Below are 16,604 nucleotides of genomic sequence, written 5' to 3' on the forward strand. Positions count from 1 at the left end.
CATTAAATGTTAATGATTTAAACGATTTAAATGTTTCAGTTGAAAAGCCTAGATTATCACAGTGAATAAAAATGCAACTAGATGTTGCCTATAAGAGACACACTTCAAATATAAACAAAAAATAGATTAAAAGAAAGGATTGCAAAATATAGACCATGTAAACAATAAATAAAATAAGGCTAAAATGGCAACATTTATATTAAAATAAAATTATTAAATACATAAAGGATCTGAATAACACTATCAACTATCTTTATCCAAGTGTCATTTACAGACCAGTACGTATAACCCTGGAATACAAATATTTTCCAAGTTTACTTGGTACATTCACTAAGATAGGCAATCTGCTGGGTTATAAAATAAATCTCAATATATTTAAAAGGATCAAAAACATAACAACAATATTTTCTGAGCATATTGGAATTAACTCAGAAGTCAGTAAGATATCTAGGAATTCCCAATTATCTATAAATTAATAATACCATAGGTCAAAGAAGAGATCTCAAGATAAATTGGAAATAGAGTCATGCATTACATAACTACATTTTAGTCAACAATGGTCTGCATATATGATGGTGTTTCCATAAGATTGCAATACCATATTTTTACTGTACCTTTTCTATGTTTAGGTGTGTTTAGATACACAAATATTTACCATTGTGTTACAATTGCCTCCAGTTTTCAGTACAGTAACATAATGTACAGGTTAGTAGCTTAGGAGCAATAGACTATACCTTATAGCCCAAGTGTATAGTAAGCTCTACCCTCTAGGTTTGTATTAGTTCACTCTGTGATGTTCTTACAAGGAAAAAATCTCCTAAACAACAAGTTTCTCAAAATATATCCCTACTGTTAAGTGATGCACTACTGTATATTGAAATAAATGGTAACAAAATTATAACATATAACAATTTTTGAAAGGCAGCTAAAGCAGTACTTAGAGGGAAATTTATAATGTTAAATATATATTTTAGAAAAAAACCCAAGAATGATCTAAAATAAATGACCTATATATTCACACTGAGAAGTTTTAAAAAAAGAAAATTAGTCCAAGATAAGTAGAAGTAATAAAGGAAATAATTTTTTAAAATAAGAACAGAAATCAATGAGAGAGAAAACAGATAATACAGATAATTTTCAAAATCCAAAAGTTGGTTCTTTGAAAAGATCAAACTTGACATATCCCTAGTTGGAATAATCAAGAAAAAAGAGAGAAAATATAAATCACCAATGTCAGAAATTTAAGAAAGGTTATGAACAAAAACTCAATAATCATAAAAAGGATAGTAACAATATATTAATAATTATGAATAACAAATATAATAACTTAGATGAAATGGACAAATGTATTGAAAAGTACAATTTACCAAAATTATTACAAGAAGAAACAGAAAATGTGACTAGTCCTATAACTATTAAAGAAATTTAATTTGTTATCAAAAAGCTTTCCTAAAAAAATTCTTCAGAACCAATAGTTTCACTAGTGAATTCTATCAAAGATTCAAGGAATAAAGTATGTAGGAAAATATATTGGAAAATAAAAGTCTTACATGTACTTTTTCATAAAATAGAGATGGAAAAAAACACTGTGAGTCTGTTTTATGAGGCCAGTATAAACCTAATACCAAAATCTTACAAAGACATAATGGACAAAGAAACTTAGAGGTTAATATCACTCAAATATAAATATAAAAATTCTTAAAAGCATATTAGTAAGTTGAATTTAAGTATATATACAAAAGATAACATGTCGTGAAAGGGTGAGGTTTATCCCAAGAATGCAAAGTTGGGGTAATATTTTTAAAAAAATCTATAAAAGAGAAAAATGATCATTTTAGTTAGGTGCAGAAAAATAATTTTACAAACTTCAACTTCAATTTGTATAAAAAAAGTTTCAGTAAACCAGGAGAAAGTAAAAGATTGGGTTTTGTTTTGTTTTTGAAAGATATAATGATTAGAAAGAAAAAATAACACTGTCCCTATTTGCAGATGATATGATTGTTTACATAGAAAATTTTAGGAAAACAATAAAGCAATTTCTAGAACCATAGGGTTCAAAGATAATGTAATAATCAATTGTATACTTATATAATATATTAGGGGTGGGTAATTGGAAAATAATTTGCTTTTAAAAGTCTTATTTACCATAGTTCCTCCCCCACAAAAAAAGGATACTTAGAAATAATATATAAAAGGTGTCCAACCTCTCTCTACACAGAAAACTGTAAAACATTTCTTAGAAGAACCGAAGGGAATCCAAATAAATGGAGACATATATCATGTTCATTAATTGAAAGACTCAATCTTTTTAATATGACAATTTTCCTCAGATTTATTTTTAGAGTCAACAAAATCCTACTAAAAATTCCAACAGATTTTTTGTAGAAATTGATGTGTTAATTTTAAAATTTATATGGAAATGAAATGGTTCTAGAAGAGCCAAAGCAATTTTTAAAAAAAGAACCATATTGAAGTACTTATTCTACCTGATTTCAAAAGTAATCACAAAGTTAATAGTATTAATAATCCAAAAGCACATTCAAGAAAAGCAAAATTAAACAAATGTGACTACATTAAACCAAACTGTGTGCAGCAAAGGGAACAACAAAATGAAAAGGCAACCTACAGAATAGGAAAATTATCATAAACCATATTAATTCAATAAGAGGTTAAAATTCAAAACATAAGAAACCCATACAACTCCATAACAAACAATCCTACTAAAAATGGACAAAGGACATGAATTTTTCTAAAAAAGACATGAAATTGATCAACAAGAGTATGAAAGGTGCTCAACGTCACCAATCATCAGGAAAATAGAAATCAAAACCACAATAAGATATTACCTCACACCTGCTAGGATGGCTACTATCAAAAACTTACCATTGGCAAGGATGTGAAGAAAAGTGAACACTTGTACATTGTTGGTGAGAATAGAAATTGGTACAGTAATTATGAAAAGCAGATGGAGGTTCCTCAAAAAACTAAAAATAGAACTACCATATGATCCAGCAATCCCACAACTAAGTATATATCCAAAGAAAATAAAATTACTATATTGAAGAGATATCTACACTCCCATGCTCATTCTAGCATTATTCACAACAGCACAAGATATGGAAACAATCTCAATGTCTGTTGACAGATGGGTGGATAAAGAAAATGTGTGTGTGTGTGTGTGTGTGTGTATGCAGTGAAATATTATTTAGCCTTAAAAAAAGAATGAAATCTTGCCATGTGCAATACAGAAGAACCTTCAGGACAGTATGCAAAATGAAATAAGATAGACACAGAAAGACAAATACTACATGATCTCACTTATATGTTGAATCTAAAAACAAGTCAGACTCATAGTAGAATGGTGGTCACCAGGGCCTGGGGGTAGAAGAAAAAGAGAGATATTGGTCAAGGATACAAACCTTCAGTTATAAGATGAATAAGTACTGGAGACCTAGTGTACATCAAGGTGATTAACATTATTCATAATGTATTGCTACTTGAAATTTTCTGAGAGTAGATTTCAAGTGGTCTCACCATAGACACACACACACACACACACACACACACAAAGGTAAATATGGGAGGTGATGGACATGTTAATCAGCTCAATTATGGTAATCATTCACAATTTATACATACACTAAAATATCATATTGTATATCTTGAATATGTATAATTTTTATTTGTCAAGCGTACCTCAATAAAGTTGGGAGAAATGTTAATAGTAATCAAGACAGTCCGGTATTCGCAAAAAGATAGACATATATCAATGGAACAGAGTAGACAGTCCAGAATTGGATCTCTAAGAATATGATGAATTGATTTTCCATAAAGATGCCAAAGCAATTTAATAGAGGAATAAACCATCTTTTCAACAGTGATGGAGCAACCATATATCTATATAGAAAAAATTAACCTTTACTTCACACCATTTACAAAAATTAACTTGAAATGTACCATATATTATATCTAAATATAAAACATAAAACCATTAAACATTTAGATAAAAAACATATATGATAAGATTTATGATCTTGGGATAAAGGTATCTTAGATAGGAAACAAAAAACCACAAAACATAAATTTAAAATTTTCTAAATTGAACTTCATCAAAATTAAAAACTTTTACATTTTACAAGATTCCATTAAGAGAAAGAAAATACAAGCACCAGACTGTGAGAAAATATTTGCTATGCATATATCAAAGAACTTATATTTAAAATGTATAAAGAACTCTTATAACTTCACAAGTAGAGGATGAAGAGCACACTAAAATAGAAAAAAAGATTTGAACAATTTTTTTAAAAAGATACATATATGACCATTAAGCACTTAAGAATTTGTTCTATATTATTATTCATCAGGGAAATGCAAATTAGAACTAAAATGAGATACCACCGAACACCTATTGGATTGCCTAGGATATGGAGCAACTGGAATTCTCATGCACTGCTGCTTGGAAATGTAAAATGCCACAACTATTTTGAAAAGTGGTTTGGCACTTTTTAAAAAAGTGAAGTGTATATCTCTAGTATGATCCAGCCATTCTACCCAGAGGCATTTTACTCAGGACAAATGAAAAACTGGATCCACATAAAGCTTTGTACATGAATGTTCAGAGCAGCTTTATTTATAATAATTTAAAACTGGGAACAATCCAAATTTCCATCGATATATGAATGAATAAACAGATTATAGTATGCCCATACATGTGTTACTACTCAGCAATGAAAAGGAACAAGTTATTGATAATCCAAAAATATGGATGAACTACAAAATCATTAGGTTGAGTAGGAAAATCTAGACAAAAAAGCATACACATTGAATGAGTTCATTGAGATAAAATCATAAAAAAAAAGTAAGTTAGTCTATAGTAGCAAAAGGCAGATCAGTGGTTGGCTAAAGATGAGGACAGACAGAGGAAAACATTACAAAGGGATATGTGGAAACTTTTGTGGGTGATGAAAATGTTAGTTATTGTTATTGTAGTGATGGTTTGCTGGGTGTAGATATGTATCAGAACCTAATAAATTATCTACTTTAAATATGTATAATTTATTACAACCAATTATACCTCAATGAAGTTGTCCATGTGAATACAGAGTCAATATTGTCTTTCTATATTCCATAATTTTTTGCTGAAATTAAAATATGCTCTTACCATGTTCTGAATAAGTTCCATGCTCTCAAGAACTTCTTCAGAAGCCCATCTAAATGTTGTAGAAATATTTCCATTTTTAGAAATCAAATATATATCTTATAAAAAGTTTAAAATGCAAGCCAAACTTAAATTTCCAAGGAGATGATTCTTTTATACTAACCTTTTAAAGAAAATGATAATAACAATATGTATCTCTTCTCACCAATTCTTAAAACTTTTTAAAACAACCTTGGCCATCCACCAACTCATAAATAGACATTGCCGAACACTATCCTTCATAATTTATCTGGAAATGTGGAGTGTCATCAGTCCCTACCTCTCTCAACTTCTGGGCTACAGACCTCAAAATCTTAAGTGGCTATTCTGCTACTGTTAAGTTTCACTTTGTTCTTAAAGGGGAAATTTTTCTACATATCCTCTGATCCATCGAGAGCCAGGTAAGATCATCAGCCAGCAAGAAATACAAAAAGGGGATAAAGAAATATGAAGACATTCAGAAAAATATTTAGAGAGAACTGTGAAATGTCAAAGAACTCTAAATCCTAGGTATTTTTGACCTGTGCTTTTGAGGTTTTATGGTGTTTTCTTCAGTACACATTGGAGACCCCAACAGTATTACCCATGTACTTTTGCCACAGTCAGTCACTTTAAAATCTTCTCTAGGACTGGGTCGCTGCTCTTTGTATCTTTGTTTTCTCTGTGGTTTTCCATAAATATATAACTATTTTTCTGATTATAATGATATATATACAAACATAAAATGAAAAAGATAATACGGAAATGTACAATGTGAAAATTAAAATTTCCTGGAATTTCACTAATAATTATTGGGTAGATACCTCTTTATTTTTTTCCTACACAATTTTTTGTTTTTCTAAAACAATGTACACACACATACTCCCAAACTTTAGCTTAGTTAATTTTTATGGACTATAATAAGACTGTACCTCCTGTTTTTAGTCTACTTCTTTTTACTAAACAATATGGTTTGGAGATTGATCTGTATCTGGACATTTTTTAGTAGTCTATTGTATGCATCTTCCAATATTTATCTAATCAATTTCATATTAATTAGGATTATTTACAATTTTTGTGCCCATTGTGATGAATGCTGGAATGAATATCTTCATGTATATGTGTGTATGCCTGTGTGTGTGTATATATATATATGTGCATATATATACTTCATGTAAGTACACAAAGATATATAGACACATGTATGCATATTGTCTTATAAAAACAGAAAATTATATAATATACATATATATCTTTATGTATTTGTATGACTATTTCTGTATGAATATTATATAATATGAATTTCTTAATAAAAGAAAACATACATTTTATATTTTAATAAGTGTATTTTAATTGCTTTCAAATGTGATTGTACCAGTTAACATTTCCACCCACAGTAAAAGAAAGTGCCCATTTCGCCACATCACTGGTTGTTTAGATGTATACTGAACAACTAAATAAAGCTAAGCCACTGTCTTTCTTTATGGTTTTTACACAAAGTTTAAAGTAAAGCAAACTCTTTAGATAAAAACTCTTTTGCATTGCATACTTGAACTTCACAAATCCACAGGTGGTTATGCTAATTTTCAAAGGATACCACACATGGCTGAGATGTAAGTAGGTCTCCCCTGTACATTCAGTTCCAGAACACCAAATTACCTTTATCTTCTCCTTGCTTCTTTTTTAAAAAGTCTGTTTCATGTACCAATATATAGAAGAACCACCAAATCCCATATTTCACATAAAAGTACATGAGATCATTAAATCTTGCCTTAAACTTTTATCCTTCCACCTTTTGACATGCAGAAAAGAAAGGATTCAAGTAGTGTTATTTCATCAGCTTTTCTCCTGGACAAAGATGTCTTTGCTGATGGAGCGGAAACGCTTTGCCAGCCCATATTCCATTGTCCTCAGAAGCTATTCTGAATGGGAGCCACTGCCATTATGTGAATAAGTCATGCATGATCCCTAGGTATATTATCAGCCCCTTGTGGAACATTTTTACCAATGATGAAATGTTATTGTTGTCAGTGTCAGACTTTCAGTCTTTATCAGTCTCCCTCATGACAGCCCTCGTTATTCAGGCAGACTTGGGACAACTTCAAGGTGAGAACTTTCAATACAAGGTCAAGTGGACCAAATTTCTTTCCTAGCTACCGCTCAACCATTTCCTTTCCCTTTCATCATGACTCACAGACCAACCCCTCAGGACTGCAGTGGGGGGAATGCAATGGTAACCTCCTTCTGCTGGGACCCTAGTACCATCTAAAGAAAATAAATTTCTCACCTATGTCTTCCCTAGAGACTTCAATTATGTCCTTAAATGTTGACACATGTCCTTATACACAAAATTCCTAAGGAAGCAGTGCTGTGCATTAAAAACACTCATGAGCTTTAGAACTAGGAATATTTTTTTTCAGATTTCAACCAAATGAACTTTGGCCAACTATGTAACATCTTTACGCCATAATTCTCACCTCCAAAATGGATTGAACGCTGCCTGCTCTGCAAAACCGTTCTACATTTAAAGGTGATAATGTATATATAAATACCTTGCTCATTATCTGGATCATTCTAGGAGTCCGACAAATGTTCACTTTTGCTTCACTATATTCTTATAATGCTTTGTGCCAAGTAATGCCCCAACATCACTGCAATTATTTTGAATCAAAATGGAAATTGAATAATCCTTACCCAGGTATAACTTATAGTTTCCTGAAACCTGAAGCCTAAATATCAGAGCTAAGACTGCTGTGTAATTGCTCCCTTTTCCCATAACCCCACTCCTTTTGCTCAAGGAATTCTGACTCACAGCTCTTTACCTATTACTCAATAGCTGTGCTGAGAGACGCTGCAGGGTTTAGAGGACTGGCTGGAATACACACGTAAGCATGCCAGAATGTCAGCTCTCCACATTTAGACTGGCAGATTGGACATGTATTATGTGTAATTATGCAAGCATTAGAATGATGATGACAGCCCTTCAGTCTCAGAGGAGCATGACAGAATTTGTGGTGTTCACAGGGACTGTGTGAGGTTGAATGGGAGATCCTCCATGGCAACAGATCCTTTATAAGAAAACCTAGGACCCAGGAAAACATTTATTTTCTCTTATAATGTATATCTTTCACCATTATCTTCTACTCTAACTCACCAAAATAAGCACTTACATTATAAACTTCATGGTCCTCAGAATTATATTCTTTGCAAAAAATTCTGACCAATGAACTGAAGTGTATACCAAAAAAAAAAAAAAAAAAAGGCAATATCCGAGAAAAAAGTATTTAAGGTCAACAGTAGGCAAATTTAGTTAATAGAAGCATATTTTAAGAGCATACTGACTATGAGGGAGAAGATTAAGCAACAGTATCAGAAAGCAATCATTGTTAACAATTGCTCTAGATCAGTCTATATTATATTAATGTCATGCCTACTATGTATGAACAGTGTATTTAGTGTTTCATATGTATTATGTCATTTTGTTCTTACAGAAGCCCTTTTAAGTAGCTATTATTATCACTCATGAAGGGAGGATGGGAAAACTTAGTCTGGTGGAAACTGAGTGATTATCCAGTATCATCCAGTTAACCTTCATGAGCTTTGAATCTACCATCTATCTGATTGCAAATACATTTTTTTTTAATTTTGCTAAAGTACATGTAAATTAAAATTAATGTTGTAACAGCAGTTGTGTTATCTGAGGAGGCAGAGCAGGTGAGTTTCCAAAACTGTGAATTTCACTAAGATATGCAAGAAGTTATTTGTCACTCAGGCAACTTATTCATTCCTGAAAAGCTTCTTGAGTACCTGCTGTATACAAAAGACCCTGATGGTGATCTCTGAATGGGGGTAAAAAAAAATCCAAGTTGCACAACTACAAACACCCAAAGGAAAGCATAATCAAAATATTCTTTATGCTTAGGTATTTTTAGTTTGCCATGTGTTGTTTACTGAATAAAACAAAAAAACAAAAACATCTGTTATGGAAAATATTATAACTATTAAATGATGATAACTACTTTATAAATGGAGCCATTAAAATTTTATCACATAAAAACATTTCTTGGTAACTCGGAAATCCAGAAACAAAGGTATAAATGGCACTTCTCCCTCAGGGAGAAAATATAAACTCCTCTTGTATCACTCAAAGACATCTGTGTAAAGAGTATACTCTCAACTCCACCATAAGGAAAAGAGGTGAGAGCTATGATTACCAAACAGTTACACACCAAGCTCTGAAGCTAGATTCTATGGGTTTGAATTTTGGTTTTACTATTAACTAACTATGAGGACCTGGGCAATCCTCTCTGAGCTTCAGTGAGGGTTGTTGAGAGGATTAAGTGATTTAATAAATTTAAAGAACTTTGGAAGCACTTTAAATTATGAAAACATAGGAAACATACAATAGATGCCAACTATTATTATTATTCTTTGAATTCTTTTCTTGCTTGAGTCATATTACTACTGGTAATTTTAAAATACCCTTCTAGTTCCAATTAAAAAGAGAGAGAGAAGAGAAAAAGGAGAAAGGGACAGAGAGAGAGAGAGATATGTTCCAAATGTATTATCTATTGAAGTGTAAGATTACTGAATACGTAAAACTTAATGAAGGTCATTAATTATGTAGGGTTTTCCTAAAAAGGTAAACAATATGACCTAAGAAAAATCAATAACAATTATTGCTATAGATTTTTTAAAAAATTCCCTTATAATAATTGTTAGTTAAAAGGTCATTAACCAACAATAATAATAAAATATGGACTGATTATGAAAGGAGGCAGATATAAGTGCTATGGTCTGAATGTCCCCCAGAATTTATATGTTGAGACTTGGTGGTATTGAGTGGTATTAAGGTGGTGATCCTTTGGACAATGATTTAGTCATGAGGCCTCAGCCCTCATGAATGGATTAATGTCTAATAGAAGGGCTGAAGGGGCTGGGAACAGTGGCTCATGGCTATAACCCTAGCTCTCAAGGAGGCCAAGGTAGGAGGATCCTTTTGAGCTCAGGAGTTTAAGACCAGCCTGAGCAAGAGTGAGACCCTGTCTCTACCAAAAAAAAAGAAAACAGAAAAAAATTAGTGGGGCATGGTGACTAATGCCTGTATTCCCCGCTATTCAGAAGGCTGAGGCAGGAGGATCACTTGAGCCCAGGAGTTCGAGGCTGTGGTGAGCTATAATTGCACCACTGCACTCCAGCCATCCAACTTCCACCATATGCAAACACAACATTTGCTCCTTCTGACATGTGAAGACGCAGCAAAAAAGCCCTTACTAGACACTGAATACTGGCACTTAGATCTTGGACTTGTCAGCCTACAGACTGTGAAAATTAATTTATATTGTTTATAAATTACCCAATCTATGTTATTTGGTTATAGCAGCACAAAACAGACTAAGACAGTAGGTAAAAGTGAAGACTGAAAACAAATCAGTCAATATTAGCATCCCTAATCCAAAAATCCAAAATCTGAAATATTCCAAAATTTGAAACTTTTTTACTATCAACATGACACCACAAGTGAAAAATTCCACACATAAATACCTAACACAACTTTATTTCATGCAAAAAGTATTTAAAATATTGTATAAAATTACCTTCAGGCTATGTATATAAGGTATATATAAAACATAAATAAATGTTGTGTTTAGAGTTAGGTCCCATCCACAAGGTATCTCATTATGTGTATGCAAATATTCCAAAATCCTAGAAATTATGAAATCTGAAACACTTCTGGTCCCAAGCATTTCAGATAAAAGATACTGAACCTGTACACATTTGGGTGAAAAAAATACAGTGGAATTACTCATTTATCTTTGTTGTATCCTGTTTGAACTATTGTTATTAAGTTCTGGGAAATGAGGTGAACAATGAAATTTCAGGTTTATTGGTTACTTTAAGCTCTTCAATGTATGTTAAAATTCAAAAAGATCTCAAAGACTCTGCTTTTCTTGCACACACGCACACACACACACACAAACAGATAGTAGCTGATAAATGACTTCTACTTGACCATGTTCAAATACATTCAATAAAAAATTTCAGAAAGACAAATATGGGCTTTCGTTAAGTGTAGCACTAACAGGTACAACCTAGAAAGAGAAGTTAGAACCTGCCCTGATTAATCCCTAGAAAACCTGAACTAATATTTCTTTCCTGTGGGATAAAAAGATAAGTAGCTGGAGACTAGTCTTTTTCAGAAAGAGAATGGGCAATGAAATCTGTATCATAATTTTAGTTATAATAAAATCACATTTTTTCTCACTTAAAAAGGCGTGCTTTATTTTTGTCATTTTTTTCAAGAAATAAAATGCAGACCTGGGTGGTTAAAACTGCCAAAGGAATGGAAGTGGGTAGTGATGTGCATACAGTGTGATGGCAAACTGAAACTCTAAGAGCTCTTCACATTGCGGAGGTGAGGTTGCTGAGGAATATGAGCTCTTAACTGATAAGCATTGTGGATCAGATGAAAAGGATCTCACCCACAGAATTCCCATATACTAAAATAGAAGACCCCCTTAGAGGCTTGAAATACTTTGTCTTTGTACTAACTAAAGGAAGTGCTATCTTACAAAGGTAATAGTAAACATTACAACTTCCTACCCTGGAAGACAAAAGATGGAGAAGAGTTTAGATTAAATCATGAATGACAGATTCATAAAGAGTTTTTAAGAAGAAGTTATAGGTATTTAGAATACATCCCCCACACTTTGAAGCAATTATAATTGAAGAAAATAATTATATTATTCTACCTAATTGTACCTCCCATCTTTTTTAAAACTATAATTCAAAATAATCACTGAGATCATATTTAATAACATATAGATTTACCCACTATAGTATTTCTTATACAGCACTCCATAACTCTTCACTCATATACCAATACATTTTAAACATTTTTTATATTGAAGCTACCATGCTAAACACAGAGATGCCAACATAACTTGGACAAATATCTGTTCTGTAGAAACAGAAAAACAAGTTACAAAGTGATATGTATCAACAGAGAAGTATGGTAATTGTGGTATAGAAATATTTTTTAAAACTGTATTTTGTTTATTTAATGAGTTTGAAAGGAGAATGGACGTACACCAAGCATGATATGTAATCAAACTAGTGTTAATGAGTCTGAAACATGGAAAGAAGCCTTTAGGAGTGTCTGTGTGCAATGGCAACAGGATTGGATGAGGGTTGGGACAAGTTTTTGCTAGCATTGTTACTCATCATGAGAACAGGAGTAAAATATCTCAGAGTTACTTTGTAAGGTCTCATTGAAGAATCTATTTTAAGGCTGTAATTGAATTTAGGTGTAAATTACTGGACTATATTTTAATTATAGGAGTAAATGGCATGCATATTCATGACCAATGTGTAGAAAGCAAATGAAAGATATAGTACAACATTTGCATGCCAGAAGTCAAGTCTCAACAATATCCCTATTTAGGAAACAAATATAAACTAAGGGAACTATGAAGAACTGAACATTCTAAAGAGAGTTCATAGAATTTTTTCTTCAACATTTTTGCTAATCTTTTTCAGTTATTATGGTGTTTTCTGTAGTGTCAGTTGTTCAAACTTCTCTTTACATAGATATTTGCTCTTATAAGGCTTTAATCTCAAAAAAGAGTGTGCTTGATAAATTCCAGAACATAAAAAAAGAAATCTTTATTTCAAAATGTTTCGATGACTTGCTCCTTTGATATAAGACACCAGAATTCACAAGGCTAAATCCATGACTCTGGAGAGGAATGAAAAGACTGAGGAAATTTGAGAAGGCCTAAATTTTATTTAGGACACTTTATTATTTAAAATAAGATGGCTTTATATAAAGTGTTTACCATATAGTGATAAACATTAATAGAAAGATAAGAGCTTATATATACATAGGTACAGGGGTGATATTCAAAAGGCACACTAATACAGTACCAGTGGTTTTCAATACATAGTAATACTTCCATACAGGTGAATAAATAACCACTGTTCTGAGGTGTCAAAAGTTATATTCCTCAAAGACCACTGGAGCCCAGCCCAGGAGGCCTAGGTATGCACTCCCAGGGAGCCTCACTGTTACTTGTTAATCTTTCCCGCCCACCAGCCAGCCAGCTGCTCATGGGATGGCCCTCAATGTCCTAAGACCTAGTGGACATATGTTTGATGCTCAGTTGGCCCACTTTTGAAGAACTTGAGATCTGGAAGAGCCAAGAAATAAGGGAGAATGTGTAAAAAGGGAATTAAGGGAGCTGCCACAGGTGCAGATCTGGTATTTCAGACTCCGATGAAATGGACAACTCTCCAAAGATAGGAGGAAAGCTAAGAGGAACAGATGGGACATGTGAGAGTCTATTCCACTGGGCCCAGTGAAGCCTCAGGTGATAGTATCTTTTTTGCCATCCTACTGAATATAATATCCAACTGATGGGACAGTTTACTTTCATTTAATGGGACATTAAAATGGACCATCAAATGCTTGCTATCATGGTCATTAACATTAACTTTATTCATAACCTTAGAGCCAATCTTATATAAAAATATGCTTTATGCCAGGCACCTGTTTTAAAATGTATTCACTCATTGAGTACTATAATTACCAGCAACACTCCCATTTTATGGGTAAGGAAACTGAGGCATAGACAAAAACTTAAGTAGCAGAAAAGAATTCTAGTTCAAGAAGCCTAGCAACAGATCTCAGTTATTATTGTCCTACTGCATCACTTCTTGCTTGAAAAAAAAAGCAGGTTCCATCTACTCAAATATGTCTCCAATAAAGGATGTTTGTGACTGAGTCAATAATAAAGGTATCTACTACATTTTTAAAATATGAGGCAACATGCTAAGGGCTAGAATATTTTTATCGTCATATCTGTTAATTGAGCAGAAGCTGAAAGCAGATTAAGTGTTATTGGCAATATAATTAATGTTAAGAGAAACTCTCTAATTATTGGAACTGCAATCACCCAATGACTATCACTTTAATGGAAACATCACTGGGACAATTTGATAGATTTTGTTATGTCAAACTATGATGCAGACTGGAGCATTATTTCCTTGTTGACAGAAGGATCAAATAATGTATCACATCTAGGGGAGCAGAAGATACCACTTATCTTTAAATATCAAGTGACTTGGAAATTATTAAGAATGAGTTAATGAAAAATCTGCACCATAGCTTGTATTGCTTGGTAAGTAGATTTATAATAAATACAATTGAATACGTTTAGAAAATAAAGTGGAATTTAAATTTGGGGGATTTGCACATTGATTTACATTGTCATGTTGATTGTTAAATAGTATGAATAGCACTGCTGCATATATGCATAGAAAAAGGTGAGACACTACAAACCAAAATGTTAAGATTGGTTACACTGGGTGTTGAGACAGATGCATATTTTATACATATATCAATGAACATGTATTATTGTTAATGGCAAACATACACGTAAGGCATATTTTTAAAATATGGCTTCTCTTCAGCCTACCTATTCTTTTATTTCCCTTGTAACTAAAAACTCAGATTCAAACTTTAATGTTAATTTAAACGTATTCTTAAATAGCTCACAGGCCAGATAACATTTTTTTGAGTTTTTTGTAAACAGATTCCTCAGTCCACTATACTGACCACCTTCCTTAACCCATATTGACCCCAGAGGTCTTAGTCTCATCTGGAATTCTACAAAACCTGGAGCAATTGTGGTGATTTTTTCTGAACACTTTTAATTGCCCTATTTCCTCCCTTTCCCTTTCAATCATTTTTCCCCCAAACCACCCACTTGTATACACCAATCAAGTAAACAAGGAAATAAAGAAACGATTCTATTTTAAGAATGCCTCTCACCTTGATGAGCAGAATATTCTACTATATAATAAGCTGTGGAAAGACAAAGTTGCCACTTTTAGAAGAGGTTCTTTTCAGAAGGTTACCAGGAAAGAAATGCCCTTGGTTTTTTTTTTTTTTTTTTTTTATGTCTGATTGGTAGCATGGTCTCATTCTCTCCAATTAGAATCATAAGGTATTCAAATGGTCAGAATTGTCATTACTGTTTTCCCTAGAACACTGTGAACTGACCTGGGAAGACAGGATTGGAGAGTCAAGAGTCAAAGTTCTCTTATCTCTCTACCCCAACAGAGTAGAGCCCAGGGTCCTCCCTTACACTTGTCTAAAGGGCTCTGCTTATTCCTACTGGAAAAAAAAATGTTGTTGAAGTCTCAGTCAGCTCAGAATACAAGAGTGCAGACAATTAAAATGGCTAACACTTATAATACCATTCACTATGTGCCAGGTACTGCTTTAAGTAATACATAGTTATTCATTCATTTAATCTTCGCAACAAAGCTATGACATGTCTACTATCACTCTTCCCACTTGGCTAACTTTCTCAAGGTCACATAAAAGTACATGCCATGACTGGGATGCAACCCTAAGCAGTCTAGTCCCTGCCTTTAACCACTATGCTCTACTGAAGTGGGCCTAGGAGAGGTCCAGCAGATTCAACCTAAATCCATTGTGTAGTACTTTCTTTGCTCAGTTGTTCCCAGAAGGCTCTAGCTAAGGGAATTACAGTAAATCACAGTTTATTTTAACTCTCAATTAATTGCTGTTTTCTGTGAAGCAAAGTCTTACTTTCTATCAATATTGAGAAACAAATTTGTCAATATTGAGAAATTCCTTAGAAATTCAGCAACCGAACTTCCCCATCTTTTCAGAATCTCTAAAATGAGGACAGTAATAGAAACTTCTTCAGAGTGTTATAAAAATTTACTAAAATCTTGAATATATAAAAAATATATAACATGGTAGCTGACAAATAGTAGGTGTCCATAAATGGTTATTTGTCACACACAAACACAACTGGGTATGGATAATGGCACAAAATTAGGCATTTAGGAGATATAGAATATGAATTATGGTTCCTGATATTAAGAAATTCAGTCTCACAAATCTGACAAAAGTGGACAAAAAACTAACCTTTTGAAAGCTAGAGAAGTAATAGTCAAATAGTATGAGAATTATATAGCAGCTGTATTGTGCTAAGTCTACTAACCACAACCCCTATTATCTGTCTCTTCTGTATTGTTTATAGACAAGGATTACATTATCCTATTGATTATTCTTAGGTTGCCATGACATTGAAATGCTATTTTCAATCTTCTCCTATTGATGAATATCCCAACTTACCCTTGTTAGACCTTACACCTCTCATATTATTAGTACAGAACCATTTTCAGATGGATTTCTTATACCCAACAAGCTGAATAGATTTTAATTATGCAGAATTCACACTTATATAGAGCACTCATAAAATTATACACATACAATAATGATTATTGTTAGTAGTGATTATTATATAAATATTGTTTTCTGACAATAAATGTGTAAATTTACTTTGCATATATCAGTTTTAATATATATTATGGAAATATTTTCTATTCT

This window comes from Eulemur rufifrons, chromosome 7 (genome assembly GCF_041146395.1).
Source record: "Eulemur rufifrons isolate Redbay chromosome 7, OSU_ERuf_1, whole genome shotgun sequence".
NCBI classification, from domain to species: domain Eukaryota; kingdom Metazoa; phylum Chordata; class Mammalia; order Primates; family Lemuridae; genus Eulemur; species Eulemur rufifrons.